Here is a 16,975-nt window from a genome sequence, read left to right as displayed (position 1 = left end):
CTAGGTGTGTTAGTGGTACTGACCAAAAAAAAAAAAAAAAAAAAACAGCTGGGAGAATACATTTAATCTGTGATGCATTACCGCAAAAGGTCAAACCGAAGAAGCTCTTTACGTCTTCTGCATCCTCCACTTAAGTGCCTGCTTCAAGCTTTAAAGTGTTTCGTTCTCAGTCATTTTCAAGCGCACATCCATTAAAAATCACGTAAACCGTTTGAAATGGAATAGATTAATCTCCACAATATGAAATCTTCCAACAGTCGGTTGGCAGTCTCCCAGTTTCTCACCATGCCACGCTTTACAGACGCCGCTCAGCTCCTTCTTGGAGCTTCTTCCCATCAGCATGAAAATGACTTTCCAGAATAGCAATACTGGAAATCTGAAGACTGATTTAAAAGGTAATACAAGCCCAACAAGCTGAATACAATTGACGCTAACTTCATTTTGGCTTAGAAGGGACTCTATTCATATGACATAATAACAGCCATTCACTGACGGAACAAAGCGTGGTCAGCTAATAAAACTTTAATAATGGCTCCATGCAAGATTGTTCAGTGCTCAAAGAGCTGCATATTGAAATCAAATAGAAGACATTTCATTTGAATGGGCACTCTATCATTAATGGCATGTATATTTGTATTGTGATTCACATATCTTCTCTCAGCAGCAATATCAGATTTAGCAAACATTGGTTAAATGTTGAGTCTGTGCTCTCTGAGGTCAGTGATTGTGAATAAACTGTCAGTAAGCATCAATTGAACTTCATTGTGACAGTGTATGCAAATTGTTGTTTGAAAGCTAGCTGAGATGATGTGAAAACACTCTTCTGGTAATCTTCAGCATGAAACTGTAGACAAAACATGCCTTTGCAATAAACAGGTCCCTTAGGCTGACAGGATAAAAAAAAAAAAAATATATAAATAAATATTAATTGTAGTGCATTCGTAGCCTGAAAATCATTGTGCAAGATAAATAGGTTATTTCTTCTGAAGTTTTTTGTAAAACTAATTTATCCTGAAATGCACGTCAACCTGTATGGAGGCAAACAACTTTTCATAGCGTTTCAGTTTAACTAGCTGAACATGTCGGGGAAAAGAATACTCCTCAGCAGCCATACAAGCTGAGTTACAAGTTGACTTTGGGAATCAATAAGTCAAGTTATTTGTATAGCATATTTCAGCAACATGGCAGTTCAAAATGCTTTACCTCATGACAACGCACAGTCAACAATGGAAACGTTACATTATGCTAAATGCGATTGTTACACACCAAAATGTTGGTGAGCGTTTCAATTACTATGGTTCAAAATCAACTCTGAACAGATAGTTTTTAGTCTATATTTAAAAGAAACTCAGTATTTTGGCTGTTTTACAAATTTCTGGAAGTTTGTTCCAGATTTGTGGTCCGTAGAAACTGAATGCTGCTTCTCCTTGTTTGGTTCTGGTTCTGGGGATGCAGAGCAGATCAGAACCAGAAAACCTTAGAGGTCTGGAAAGTTGATACAAGAGCAGATCGTTAATGTACTGCAGCGCTAAGCCGTCCAGTGATTCATAAGCTAGACCAGTATTAATTAGGCCGAGTTGTGACAGTAAAAAGAAAACATATAAACACAGAGACTAAGGAACATTATCACCACAAAGAAATAATATTTTTCCAGGATTCCGATAAGAACGAAGCCGACTGAGAATAGCACACTATTCGAGTAAGCATAAGACTGAGTCTCATCTTGAAAAGGTTTTGATTCGATTTATTTGAGTATTTTGTGATTCATGTTTATTTTTGGCTGTATTGTTTATCTGCATCAGTTGTGTTTCAAATAATTAACCAGGCACATCAATCACTAGCAGTAAACCCCAAGACAGATTCAGACATTGCGTTCTTCTTCCAAAGGTCCATTGTTCTCCAATATGCAATGAAATGCCAATGGATTCAGAGCACATGGTCTCATCTGCATGTTTTCCACCCAATCCAACAATTTATTTTTTTAGCAACAGCAGACCCCTCTTATAAGATTAGAGTGATTACATAATAATGTAATCTATATGAGCCTGTATACATGATCACACCCACACATACTCATTAATAGTCGGAGCTTTAGGAAAATTGTACAAGATATTTGAAATCAGTTTTATTATATTTAGTATTTATTTTTATTGCTGATTGAACTGTAGTAAAGTAGTATTATTTATGCACTGATACATAAATGCCAATAAACACCAATGACTGGTACTATTATTGAAAGTTATAGAAAATTTTATACCCATTTAAATGGTTAATTTCAATAATAATAATAATATTAGGTACAAAATTTCTTTTGACTTTAAGCCTTTGGTGCACAACATAGCATCCTTTAATAATCAATATTATTACATTAATTCAGCGTAATTTAATTACAATTAATTTATATAATGTATTTTTTTTTATTTTGAATTGTTTGTATAAGCAACATTTTAGGTAGTACAGTAAAAATAAGATTTCAGAACTTTATTCCAGAATAAAATTAGAAAACAAATACAAATTTAAATTATATGGTGCATTATCTTAACACAAAATTAACAAAAATAACAATAATCATTGAAGTTGGACGTTTTGATGAAATTTAACCAAAAAATCCCTGCTCTTTTTTTTAGAAATTTAATTGTTCATTATTCTGTAATAATCCATCCCCTTGGATATTGTATAAAAATGAACAGAAAGCAGTTTGCTTTCTCTGACTGCTTTGCTTCCCTGGAGAGCAGCTTGTGATTTCGAGATGACACAAAACAATATGATACACAAACACACAAAAACAGAAACATTCAAAAACCAAACAGCGACGCATCCCCCCGTAACTCTGTTGGATCCGACGACAAAACGACTCCGATCCAGTTGAAGCAGTTTCAACACGATTTGGAAGCTGGTGAATATTTAATAGCTGGCACAATTTTCAGACGCAAAGAAAAGCTAATGAGGAACAGTTCAAATCCAAGCTTTCTGAAAGGAAGCAGATACAAGGCACAATTCAAGCTTTTTTTTTATTCCTGAATAAAAACCTCGGAAAGGCTTCAAAGGTCTCACCAAAGAAACCGAGACAACCCAGTAAGAGGCTTTTATTCAATACTTTCAACAGCGAAGGGGTACATTATTTGCAGGTTAAAAAACAAGTTCTTTTCCTTTCTGTAACACTGATATTTTCAGTATTGTATAATACTGAACAGTGTTTTACCTGTTTTATTTGTTTGCACTGGCCTAGTTCTGGGGCGCCATAGAAAGCCAAAATGTTTCTTATTTTTGAGTACCGTCTTATTTTCAGTATGTTACAGTTCATGACGCCATGCACACCAACAATGATTAGGAATGGGCATGAAGCGTTTATGCATATTCCAACATCCTGTGTTTCAAGCAAAGTCCATTTTGTTGTTTGTTTTTAGATTTTCTCACTTAAGGTATTCTGTACTTATTTTGATGTTTTTTATTTCCGATTTCAGTACCTTGTGTGGTTGTTTAGTTTTGCACTTTTGACATGATCTCTAATGTTTAAATGTTGGTGTATTCATATCTCCATTAAATCTGGTTCATATGTCACTGATTTCCTCCCAAGGAATTGCAAACCTGCCACTTCTTTCCTTGTCAGTTCCTGTCCAGGTTCCACGCTGCTTCCCACCTAATGATTGCTTCAGACAGCTCCCACCCTGTCATCCTGCAAGAAAAAATGTCACATAGACAATAGATGGCCATTTTTTTTTAAAAACCTGGGAGTACATTTAAAAAATATATAGTATTTTCTTAAAATTTACAACTCCTAGTTGAGAATATTTTAAAATGTGTTTCTACATATAAAGAGTGCATCATTTATTTAAAGCTTTTTGATGCTAAAGACAGATTTTCTGTCACAACACAGAAAATAGTCATATTCTTGTAGCTTTTCTTTGCTGGGACATTTTAAAGTCATGTGTTACTTAAAAACATACGATGCAATGTCTATGGACTCCCTCTAGCGATATTCCTTCCTGGACTGGTGCTTTACAAATATTTGAGACTGTGATACTTGAGACAGACATTTTATATACAGGTGTGGTGCTGAGAGGAGATGAGCACGTTATACATTTCCTATTTAAGAGTTAAATTAAAAAAGAAAAGAAATCAGATTATTACTGAAAAATGAGAAAAATACACACAAATATTAAATATCAACTTCAAATATGCTTAAGAAAAACTACCGTTTGTTCTTGTTCAGATAAAAAGAAGCACTTATCTGCACATTTAAGCTTGATACGTATATGAACCTGATGAGGAATTGTGCACCTCTTTTTCTTCTCTTACACCCACAGAAAGAGATTGAGACTGATGTTAGAAATGTGGTGGCAACAGGAGAAAATACAGTAGAATGGATAAGAGGCAAAATGACGCAAAGTGAGGATAATTGGCTCATCATTAAGTGCTGTGTGAGGGACAGTCCAACACCATCAAAGTATTTTCTGTGTGAGAGAGAAAAGTGCAGAATTTAGTGGGCAACTCTGAAATACCTGCATTTTGCTCTCTGAATAATAAATGCCTCTCAGAAAATCTGTGAAAGGGAGAAGAAGGCAACTTGTATAAAAAAAAAAAGTTTTAAAGTAATAATGAATTGTGAATGAAGAGAGCACCTCAGAGAGACAAGACGCAGGAGCAGCACCGCTAGGAAAGTTTCCAACTTAAATCAGCAGCAAAATCAAGACGGAGCGCAGGTTTCAGTGAGGAGATGATGAAAACGCACTGAGAGGAGGAAAATGCTGTCCTTATAGATGTGCACAAAACCCTCAGTTCTAGACAGATGATTTAAAATGTAGGTGGAAAATTTGCATTTCTTGCAAAAACGCAATGTGAATGCTGCAAGCTGAATATTTTTGGTGAAAACTGCAAAAGCTTTTTGAAGTAAACTACAGAAGACTTGCAGAAATGGATGAAATGTGCAGGAGGAGCAGAAGAAAGCCAAAGCCTGCACAACGCGCATTGGAAAGCTGCTGAAAATGAGTGAAAATGTTCAGTCAATGCAAAAATCCCACCCAAAGACTATGAAAAATTGGTGCAAAACACTGCTTTCAGAGCTAAACTGCAGAGTCACCGGTAAAATTAGCTTAAAAAAACTAAAGCTAGCTGACATACTAGTATCCCTGGTTTAATGCACCTGGATCCAATGATGGCTCATTAGAAGGCCTAAGAAGAACATTGACATGCTGAAAAGGTTGTTACCCCAGCCTGGGGTCTTTCCACGAGAAAGACCCCAGGCTGGGATTTGAACCCAGGACCTTCTTGCTGCAAAGCCACAGCGCCACCAGATAGTCCACCCTGCAGCCTTAAACGAGTTTATATTTACTCTAAACACTATCCAGGCAAAAGAAGAAAGCTCACCTTGAATCAACTGAATTTTAAGCAGAAACATATGCTCGCTGTACACAACATGATGTTGCTTTATTCCACCACCTTTGTTCTCATCTGTTTTACATCCAGTCCATAGCGGAGGTGTGAATTCAGTTTAGTGTTACAAAAGGAGTCCTGCTTTGTTTCATATTAATTCACACCTTTCAAAACGAGCATGTAACCTGCTGTGACAAAGCACAAACGATTTGAGCACGGCAGCGAAACAAAACAGAAAGTAACTCAAGTTCCTGTGAATGCGCGACTTCAAAGTGTGCAAGCATTAAGTGAGTGTGTCCAACCGTACGGAGCATTAACTGAGGAAGACATGCTGTTGCAGTGGGGCTCAGGGGGATACGGAGATGGAAAGGGGCTTGGAGTGTTCCCCTTTAGTGAATCTCTGATGCGGCCCTCATTTAGCCCGAGTGTTTAAGCTCCCCTGCGGGCGCCATGTGTTGAGGTCGACACCTTTCTATTTTACATGAGCTGCCCTCTGTGTGCTTCTCCTCCCTGCCTCGAGTTGCTTGCAGAGATCTTCAGTCGCCATCAACACTCACTTGAAATACCTTTAGAAGTAAAGTATATTTGATAAAACACAAATCCATTTCATTAAAAAAAAAAAAAAAGGTGGATATTTTACAAGAGAAGGTAAAATGGTGAATTTCTGGAACCAACAATTATATTACTCATTCACAAGACATTTTTACTTGAAATTTGTCAGCAAACTGTCCTTGGAACAGGATTTCACAGCAAGTATGTCTAATTTTATGTGCACTGATTTTATGTTCGTTTATTAAAAAAAAAAAAAAGGCCATGACAATGGCAGCCAAAGGTTGTATGAGGCCCTAAGCATAATTTCATTTATGGAGTCACATCTACAGTTACGCCCTCCAACTCTCACCATACCGCTGACCTCGCTTGTGCATTGTTCATGTTTTACCATTTTTACATCCACCACAGCTTGCTTCGCAGCCATTATAGTCAGCATGACAATTAATTAATAAACTATACAACAGAATGTATTTTGTTCGAGCGCTTGAGTACTCATTCTATTTTAATTGCTTTAATATTTAATTTCTTTCATATTTCTATAAAGCATCTTAATCTTGAGATGAAATATTTAGCAGTACTTAACAAGCAAATTTGGCCCTTACACTTTTTTTTTACAGGTTTGCTTTAATTTAACCACTCTGGAGGGTTTTCAAGCATGAATGTCCTTTTTAAGGTCAGTCGCCATAATCTAAACTCACTTTATTTTTGCTTTAAAAAAATCTAACTGGTGGCTGAATGTTTTCTCTCAAGGTTTTCTTGTAGAGAGCAGAATTAAGAGTTCAGGTCCTGAAGCTATGTTTTATTTTTCTTTTCTTTGAAATTACATTTATTTAAGCCAGAACTACAGTAATGCAAACACAGACAAAGTATATTTTTTAATAAAAATTTGGGATCATCAAGATATTTTGGCCAAATGTGAGATGGTACCTTGTCGCACTGCCTGGGAAGTCTCCTTTTTTTCCCCCCATTGTTGAATCATAAACACTGACCTTAACTTCGGGAAGTGAGGCCTGCATCAGATGTTGTTTTAGGTTCTTTTGAGATCTCCAGCATGAGTTATTGATATTCTCTTAGTAGGACGAATTTTGCAGACTGACTCCTGTGAAAGTTCAAAAACAATTCCAAACTGACAAATGTCAGTTTCTGTAATGTTACATTTCTTTAATTTGGGGAATGTTTTGTTTCTTTCTGATATTTTTTAGCTTACTTCAAGTTGTCAGAAATGTTCTATGCAAATTATTTCTTGATTCTACATTTCTGCCATTAACTGGTTGTCGGCTTGGCTAATTTCATTGAACTCAATTTTATACATTTAACAAAATATTTAATTACAGTTTACTTGACATTAAACAAGGGGTGCAATTGTTTTTCTTCGCCTAAGACCGGTTTGAATAAGTTTTACAATTGAAATGTCCTTATCAGTGCAACTAATAAGGCAAAAACAAAATAAATCTTAGGCGAATAAATATATTTCCAGAGCAATAACTGACATCCCTATGAAAGCCTTTGAAATAAAAAGTCACTGTGACGGAGGAGCCGTCCCGAGCTGGGACGTAATCCTGTAAAGTCTGTGCCAATAAACAAGAAAACACACCGGATATAACTTACGTTTTGGTTTCAGCACAAACTGGCGCGGTTCGTCGTGGGTTGAACACGCGGTGCTCCTGCCTCAGCTGTCGTAACCATCGTAGTGTGTAATTTTCGGTGTCAAACATTTTCCCGGTTCAGATATTCATGCAAAGCTATTTCCGGATTATAGCGCGCCGGGAGGGAGTCACGTGACGACGTAATGACGTTACCAGGACGTTGTATTAATTGGGTTATTTTCTATTTGAGTATTATATTTTTGGTCACAAGTTTCTTTTTTTTCAACGTTATGATTATTTTATTTATTTTGTGTTGTGTATTTTAATAAGAGTTTACTTGAGTTAGATATAATGGTTCAGGTTATTTTTTTGTTTGTTTTGTTTTATCTTCTCGTGACTGGGCGGAGCTCAAAACAGGCTCTCCAACGCAGCGAGTCAGTCTGAGTTTAGACTTCAGGTCAAACTGAAGGTGATGGACTTTTGATTTGCTATGATAGAAGTGTTTTTGTGTTTTTTTTTGTGTGTGTGTGTGTGTGTGTTGTGTGGGGGTGTGTGCGTGTGTGTGTGTGTGTGTGTGCGTGTGTGTGTGTGTTTGTTTGTAATACCTTATGGGGATGATTTTCCTGACATATACTACGTTGTGGGGACCAATTGCTCTTTGTGGGGACCGGAGTCTGGTCCCCACGAGGGGAAACCCTGTTTTTGGGTCAGGGGTCAGATTTAGGGCTAAGGTATGGATTGAGTTTTGGTTAGGGGTAGGGTTAGGGTTAGGTATGTGATGGATAGGGTTAGTAAAAGGGTAAAGGTAAGGTTTAGGCTGTAGAAATGAATGGAAGTCAATGGAAAGTCCCCACAAAGAAAGTCACGCAAACATCTGTGTGTGTGTGTGTGTGTGTGTGTGTGTGCGTGGGTGTGTGTGTGTGTGTGTGTGTGTGTGTGTGTGTGTGTGTGTGCCTGTTTTTAATCTCCCTGGATGACCATTGTAAACATAGTGCACATTTTCTCCAACTTTTTTAACCTGAAGAGGAGCACAAGAAACACCATCTGAAGTGAACTACGGCATTTTTTTATTCGCATCATAACAGAGTCCCGCCACAAACATCAACGTTATGTTTTGTACTTATTGCTTATTTAGTGCCCCCTGGGTTTAACCAGGAACATTTTTTTTTTAGAAAATGGATGGAGAAAGGGTGACCTTTCTCATATTTTAAAGCCTGAAAGTTTTATTGTTGTTGGGACAAATCCTGATTCGTCTCTTCATCCTCTCATTATAAGACCTTTAAATATTCCGACCTTTGAAGTAAACTTTCAAAATCCCACTTGTCTGGTTAGTATGAGTTTAAAGTCAGCCACATAAGAAACCTAATGTATGCTGTAATAAAGTACAGCAGTTGCACAAGATTGCACTATCCCGCATCAGCTGCACCAGAGAATTTGAGTCTATGAGGTCCTTGTTTCCTCGGGCTGCAGAGAGAAAAGAAGGCACACAAAGTGCAAGTTTTCTACAAGGTCCTTATGTCTCTGTTGTCCCTTAGGACATATTTCCCTTCTGTTGGCTTCTATGGCACAAACAGCTGCGCGAACATTCATACAGAAAAACTGGAGTTTTTTGTTGGTTCAAATAGAAAACACACCCCACTCCCATCTTTCCTCCAAATTACTTTGTGTCTGTTTTTAGCAATTAAATCTGAAATGTTGTAAGAAGTAATTTAATATGTGCTGTACTCCAACAGGAGATAAATCATGCACAGCATGTGGGATGTTTACCTCCAGCCTCTAAAAACAAAACAGGACATTTCGCAAACTGTCTCTGAAAACTGGTCACAATTTCAGCCTTATTTTCTTCTGAGAGCAGAAGAAAGGACTTTCTGAAGTCTAAAATCAGGACTCGTATTAAAGCCATATTTGTTCTTGGAAAGGCACAAATGACATGCTGCTTTTCTAAGATGTGGATCCTCTGTTAGGTTTTGTGGTAATATTGGACCCAAATGCAGGCAGGATAAAGCTAAGATTATGATGAGTGGAAGTTAAATTAAAGTAAGGTTGAGGTAAGGTTGCTAAGTTACTGTTAATTTCTTTCTAAAAGAAGAAATGTAAAAACCCCACCTACAATATTTGGTATTCAGGAGATCCACGACTGAAAAGAAAGGGAACTCTGTGATAAATTATTCTGACCTCTGCTGCAAAGAGCACTTGGGCAATCTGTTCCTCATGACGGCATAATGACGAGGATTGTTAGTACACTCAAAAGCAAAATGTTCAATTCACTTAGCATGATCTCCATCCTGGTTTCAGCTTTCAGTAAAGAACCTCGCAAAGTTTCAGTTTCGCTGTGGCCCTGAACGCCGACAGGGACCATCCTGGTGTCACATATACTGCACTGGCATGTCCTCAGAATGTCCTTGCATACACGGTGCTTCCAGGTTTAGGGTGCATCCCGTTGCATTTACACATCCCTTCAGAATACAGTGAAGGTTCTGGACCGTTCAGATAAGGATTCTAATTTTGCGAGTCAGTGCACTTCGTGTCGACCACTAGTGGCTAATGGAGTAAATAATTACAAAGCTACCCTGTGATCATTCTGATTAGCTCCTTTTTTCTCTCTCCTCTTCACTGCACAGAAGCAGAGGATTTGGCTGCTTAGCTGTCATTATACCAACCTAGTTGAAACATAAATCAAAACTCAGTTTTTACAAAATACCAGCTTTAACCAAATCCTATGCCTGTGTCTGATATTAATCTCCCATGTTAATTTTAAATCACAAAAGTTTTAAACATCCAAAGTTCTGTCGACAGATACACAAAAATAACATTTCAGATCAAATATATTGTTTGGATGAGTCATCTGGCGTCAACATCAGTACAACATATATTCATTGATGATAAGAAACGATTACACTTAAAATAAATAAATAATTTGTCAACCACTTTTAGCCACACCTCCAATGATAAATATATCACAACTGCCATATGTGGTTTAGTGAGTTAGGCAATTGATGGCAATTAGGTGATTTTAGGCCGAGTGGAAATTGGGCAGATTGAAACCCAAAAATCTTTTCCTTCTCCAGTCAGTAAATGCACCATTCTGGTATGTTGCTCTACTTCAGAAAAAGTTGTTACTGAAATAACATTAGCTCTTTACAACAAATATACAAAATTAGGGGAGTAACAGAATAATATACTTTTAAGAGGGAACTTTCTTATTCTAACTCGCAATGGCAAAGTTTGAGAGTGTCACTCTTGGTATGTATGCTACAATATTGTTGCTGTTTTATCCTTATAAAAACAAAACAAATATAATCTATATTTTAAACAGAATTTACATAAATACAGATATTTACTAATAGTAATTGAGTTACTGAGCTAAACTGAGCTTAACTGAGCTTAGCTTTCGGTTTAGCCTAAAAGGATCGTAAACCCCGTTTTAAAGCAAATACTCACAAACCTGGTGGTAATATATATGATTTATGACCTATTTGGAAAGATTTGTATCACTCATAAACAGAAATCAGAATTGACTTAAGTTGCTCTTGACAGGCCACAAACAATCTGACCAGTGTTTTTATTACTAATAAAGCCAGAAGGTAAATAACTTCACATTTATGACATATTGTACAATTCTGCATCTGAAATCCTCTTTCTTTTAGTAAATAAGAAATAGTTATTAACAATTCAGACTAGTTTGAACAACACAAAACATCTTTTCGATAAGAATTAAGACTCATGTTATTTTTAACCGTTATTTTAAATGCCAGGAGCCTATAAAGCGTTGATTATTCATCACTTTGAAATGTAACACTAACATGCAGAAAATTAATTGATTTATCTTGCACAATATCTGTTGGACACTGAGCGAAAGAATCACATTTGCCTTGTACTAAATCTAAAGAACTGGCCGATTCTTTGTTCTGCTCGACGAGTGAAGGTGACGTCATACGTCGAGGTGCTGGATCAAAAATGTACTCAGAACATGTTGGGAGTGAAAGATGAAAACTCACACGTAGCGATATCTCTTCACAGAATCATGCCAGATGGATGCTTTATTCATCGCCATTCCGTGTGAAACATCATGCTTAATTTTCTTTTCATTTTTATTTTATTTATTTATTTATTTTTTTGCATTTTGAGCGCTATCTGAAAACTTCTAAAGATCTTGACGGAATATAGAGCGGTCATTCTCCAAATCTTTCAGCCTTCTCAAAGATTTATAGCTTTCAGATTTGTGAGCGACACATCAATTTGTCATCTTTGTTTACAACCATATCAAACATCATATAAAACCCCTTCCTCCACGGAGTCACAGGAGATTGAGCTCAGAAGTGAAATGTTGAGGTTAATGCCGGCACTGAGCCACTCCTGGGAGGTGCAGCAGTGGGTATGAATTATCAGTCCTGGTTGAGTGGCCAGCCTGCTCACAGTCAGGCCTGGATCGCATTCCCTCCATCAGCAGGATGTTAAGAGTCAGAACATGGAGAGGACTGCAAAATGAGGCCTGAAAGTGAGGGTCTTGGAGCGGTTTAAGGGTTCATGGCATGGGGGAAAATGTGTTTTGTCTTTTGTGGATAAGTTCGAACGAAAGCTTGACTTGCCATTTCCAAAACTTTGCTGATGACATTAATTGATCGCCACTTTATTTCATATTTTGCTTATTACTGCGTTTTTGCAAAGGAAATGTAATTATGATAATGCACTGTTGGCTGTTATGCACTTTCTAATTTTAATAAAATGAGTTAAAAGCCTCTGTGTTTTGTTAGAGAAGCCTTTCATCTCCTTTAATATGCAAAATGCTTTAAAAACAAATCAGGGTAAAAAAAAACACACAAAAAAAAAAAAAAAAACACAGTTTCCAGTTGTGATTTGCTGCAAAATGGGTGGTTAATAGTTTAATCTCAACCAATGTTGTTGTGGTTTTGTTAAAATGTATTACAGAGCTTATATTTACAACCAAATAAATTGTTTTTTTTTGTTGTTTCTGTATGTGCAGCGTATAATTAAAGTTTATTACTTATGCATCTAATTAAGTTCACAAAACAAGCACAATTTTACAAACTGGAGGGATTCCCACTGGGGATAATTCAAATTTAAAAATGTGTTATTTGTTTACAATGCCATTTTTCTCAATTAATGTTAATGCTCTTTTACACATGTATCCATTTTAATTTCCTTTAGAGGTCAGAAAAAATACAAAAACAATGTTGCCAAAGTTTTTTACTAATGGAAAAAAAATAACCCAGGATAAAAATAAGTCAGAAAAATATGGCAGAGGAAAAGTCAAATAGTAAAGCACAGTGGAAAAACACAGCAGAGTGGAGTTTGATGCAGTAAGAGGTTTTGATGAGCCAAAATGCAGATGACAGGAAAAGAACGACGACGTTCCCCAGAAAAACTGAATATTCAGACTGATATACACATATTTTATCTGAGACAAAAGATTTTCTCAACCTCTCAATAATGCATTATTTCCACTCCTTTAATATAGATAGACCAACACGTACTGAGCACGTCTACTGTGTGGAAAATGGGAAATACAAGAACTCACTGTTTTTACAGTCACGAACATTGAAAGTGGTCAATTTGATTAAATCAGAAACAAGCAATCATAACAGTCACAGCTACATATTTATTGGCAGGCAATATCCAGACGAAGGTTTAGTGACAGACATTTGAGTTACGCCACATATAAAACAAAACATATTTTTAAGTATTTAAAAGTAGACTTTTAAGTAGACTTAGGATGCACTGAACATCAGCATCCAGATGGTCAGCTAATACTTAAATGTAAAAAATAAATTCTCACACAGTTTCAAAGTATCGAGCAATAAGAATCTACCCAGTTATGTTAAGCAAAACTGTCAAGGTGCACAAATATGTATTAATATTGCTTGCCTGAGGTAAAATGAGTTGTTTTTAAATTAGGGAAATTGCAAAATGGACGTCAGTGAGCTTGACTCCCCAAAAGAGAATTTCTCCTAGTTTCCAAAAACAGCTTGGACTGACTCCTTATAACTGCGAGTAAGATACTTATTACTCACAAACCCTCTGCTCTTATAAAGACATATCCATTTAGCTATCATCTTTAGGTTTCAAAGGAAAGAGAACCCACTTCTCACAGACAACCGCTCTCTTACAATAGCACAAAGCTGCCCAGACTGACTCAGCTTGTAGCAGCTATGTGGAGCCTATATTTCTAAGAGGAAAGCACGAAGTAGCTGAGGCAATTATAAGCTCTCCCCCAGAAGATCTGCCAACACCACTGTCAGCAGTTTTCCCTCAGACCAACTGCTGAAGCAATGCAAGACTTTACATTCTAATTTACCTTATTATGGTAATAGCTAAGGTTTTTCCTCTCTTCCCTGTGAAGAACAAAGAAAAAGCAGAGAGAAAAAAAACCCTCTCAAGTGTTTTTCTTGAGTGATCAAGGAGACATCAGTTAAATGACTGAGGACATATTCAAGTGAGAGAGCAATGCATTTTGTAGGGCTAGAATTTTTTTTTTTTTTTAAACTCAGCTTTTATCAAGTGTGATGGGAAGCAAAGTCTAATGGGTTGTCTTTCTATGTACGGTTCCTTTTAATAATTGTAATTGTTGTATCACTTTCTTTTCCACTACGAAGAAAACTCCACCCCACTATTGCAAATCTGCTTTGCATTCTGGTGACGTGTGTTTGGGAACATATTCTCCCATTGATATTTTTCAGTTTTTTTTTTGTTTTTTTTTTACCACAATCCAAAAATAAGATAACAAGAACAACTGAGATGAACACAATTTTATAAGTTGGACAATTTTGACAAAATATTTATTAGATTTTGCAAATATGGAGAAATTGCTTACCCCTCCTGTACGTGGGAAGAAAAAAAAAAAAAAAAAAAAAAAACTTCTGCCAGATGAAAAAAATAGAGATTTCATTCTGGCATCAGATAACATGTGGGGGTGTTGATCTTTTTTCTTTTTTATCTCCTCCCACCAAAATCATGTTTTAGGTTCCGAGTTGACAAACGATGAAGTTTGATTTAACTGTACACGAACTTTGCAGTTTTTGTCAAATCTGTCACTGAAAAATTATCCTCTCTCCTTCAGATGCCATTGAGGTTTTAGGACATATATGTGCCAGAAATCCAAGTTACACAGAAATACAAGCTGCAAGCATATGTGGTGGTGTTAACATTCAGTCCTGGTATACTTGAAAAAAAATAAAAATATTGGAAAGGACAAAGGGGCAACTGAACCAGAGTCATATTTATAGCTAAAGGCAGATTGGTAACTTTTCTATATTATCCAGTAGATTTTCTCACAATTACATTTTTTAAATATTAGTATTATTCAGTTATTAAACATGTAACCATAAGCATCATTTTCAGTCACTCTCTTTTAAGTTGTGTATGCCAGTGATGAGGCAGCTTCTCTCATGTACAGTTTGTGAATGTATGGCTGTAAATGGAAACGATTGTTTAAATGATGACAAAATCTGACAAGACATGAATATGTCTACAAGATATCTCAAATAGTAATAAAAATTAAAACAACTGAAACTCAACATGCTACTCCTGGCTGCCCAGACAGAAGTCCATTTCATGTTGGCTGTTCAGTCAGCAGGCTGATAGTCTTGTCTGTCCTGACTTTCTGTTCATCGGTCTCTGACAGTCCCTATAAAAATCAGCAGCGTTTTCTGAATTACTACTGTTGAATTTATCCTCTTCATATCGATCATGAAGCCGCACTGCAGCCAAGCACTTTCTGGGCTTCTGATGCTGAGTTTCCTTTTGCACATTTCCAACCATTCTGGGTTTTATGCTATGTTTATGTTCTCTTTATTTATTTATTTATTTATTTATTTATTTATTTATTTATTTATTTATTTATTTATTTATTTATTTATTTGTTTGTTTGTTTGTTTGTTTATTTATTTTTTAACTTTTAGTTTAAGAGTCTTTTAATGTGTTAACCATAATTATCTTTGATCATTTCCTGGCAATTTAAGTTACACTTTGTTTTAAAGTGGTTGAGCGTTAGCTTGAAGCAAGTTGTGAGCATTTACAGTCAAACATTGGTCAAAGAGAAACAGAAAGTAAGGTAGCAACAAAGTCTGAGCTTATATCAGGGGGGCTTATTACAAATATTGATCACTGTGGTGTATCGTAATTGCTGAACATAATAAAGGATCGATTAAGGCAGTCAAGAGAAACAAGCTCAACTATAGAATGAGAAAAACGGGTAAGAACTCCTCCAACATCCACATGTTACAATCAACTTGTACTTGGTTCAGCAACTTTGGATGAGAATTGTGTAAATATTATTTAATTATTAATTAATTTTCTAATTTTCCATTTTGATTTTCATAATTTCAGTTACACACTTACACAACTTCCTGTCCTGCTTTACTTTTCCACGGCCATTGTCTTTCACTCCCGTCATTAATAATCAGACAAACCCCCTCGGGAGGAGAAACTTTTATCATTTGGAGATCATTTCTCAGTATTCGTCTGTCCACAAACATTTCAGTAGATCCTGAAGAGTCAGGTCTTTATGTAACGCATCAAGGTATCAGCACTGGGTCCCATCTTCTGCTTTTGCACTCAACGTTTAGTGTTACAACACTGCACCAAAGGTATCATAAAAATATATTATTTTTTTTTATACATTCATTTTTATTGAAGAATATGTTCATTCAATAAAACTGAATGTATTTTACCTTAATGGTCAATGTCAAAGAACAGCCTTTTACTTTACTTTGCAATTCAGACTAACCTTTTAAATATGTTATATTGCTACCAAAACAACATTTTACACAGAAGTGGCTGAAAAAGAAAAACAGCCATAGAGGAGCTGTGAGACAGTCAAATTCCTTATCATGAGACCCTGTCAGTTTGAGATTGTATCTATTTCTTTATCTGGTAAATCAGACCAGTAACTAAGCTAGAGACAAGTGGAACTTAGGGAATAATAATCGTAAAGTCAGAATATCATTTAAATTGCAAATTTGCTGCTTTAGAAAAGGAAAGCTTGCATGTCCAAAATAAAACACAAACACAAAATTATAAACAAAACAAAAAATCTCATTCACCTTTCAACATCTCTTGTGCATTGTTACTTAAAACCTAATTGTTTAATTCCAGAAACTATAGCTACATCTGAGCAGCTGGCTTCTTCTTGGGCAACAACCAACACAGTCAGCTGGCAAGAAAGAAAATATTTGCTGGATTTACAAGTAAGAAGTTGTGCCAAGTGGGAAGTGTGCTAAGCTGAACTTGCTAAGGAAATATGTTATTCGTTTTAGTAAAAATTACCAAAAATTTGAATTTCTGATAAGATTTTTGCTTGCTAAGTAGCTGTACATTCACTAGTGTCATGTGTTACTTTCCAAGCCAAGCACATGACAACCCCCTAAGGTCCACTCATGCAACAATTAGCGGTCTAAATACTGTACTTTGCTCCCTGAAGACTAGCTATGAATATTTCATAAGAA

The 16,975-nt window shown here is 36.2% G+C and overlaps 1 long non-coding RNA gene across 1 annotated transcript; it reads right to left on the bottom strand.

Moving 5' to 3' along the window:
* Positions 1–5,408: 5,408 nt before the first annotated feature.
* Positions 5,409–8,911, bottom strand: LOC106914062 (uncharacterized). The gene is made up of 2 exons (XR_001417545.2): positions 7,534–8,911; positions 5,409–5,939 (listed from the first exon to the last, which is right to left on the bottom strand). It is a non-coding gene; the product is annotated as an uncharacterized LOC106914062 (long non-coding RNA).
* Between the last annotated feature and the right edge of the window lie 8,064 nt (positions 8,912–16,975).

The sequence above is a fragment of the Poecilia mexicana genome, unplaced genomic scaffold, assembly GCF_051168715.1.
Source record: "Poecilia mexicana isolate PSO_F unplaced genomic scaffold, ASM5116871v1 scaffold_8, whole genome shotgun sequence".
NCBI lineage: Eukaryota > Metazoa > Chordata > Actinopteri > Cyprinodontiformes > Poeciliidae > Poecilia > Poecilia mexicana.
This window is presented reverse-complemented; position numbering and strand designations above follow the sequence as displayed.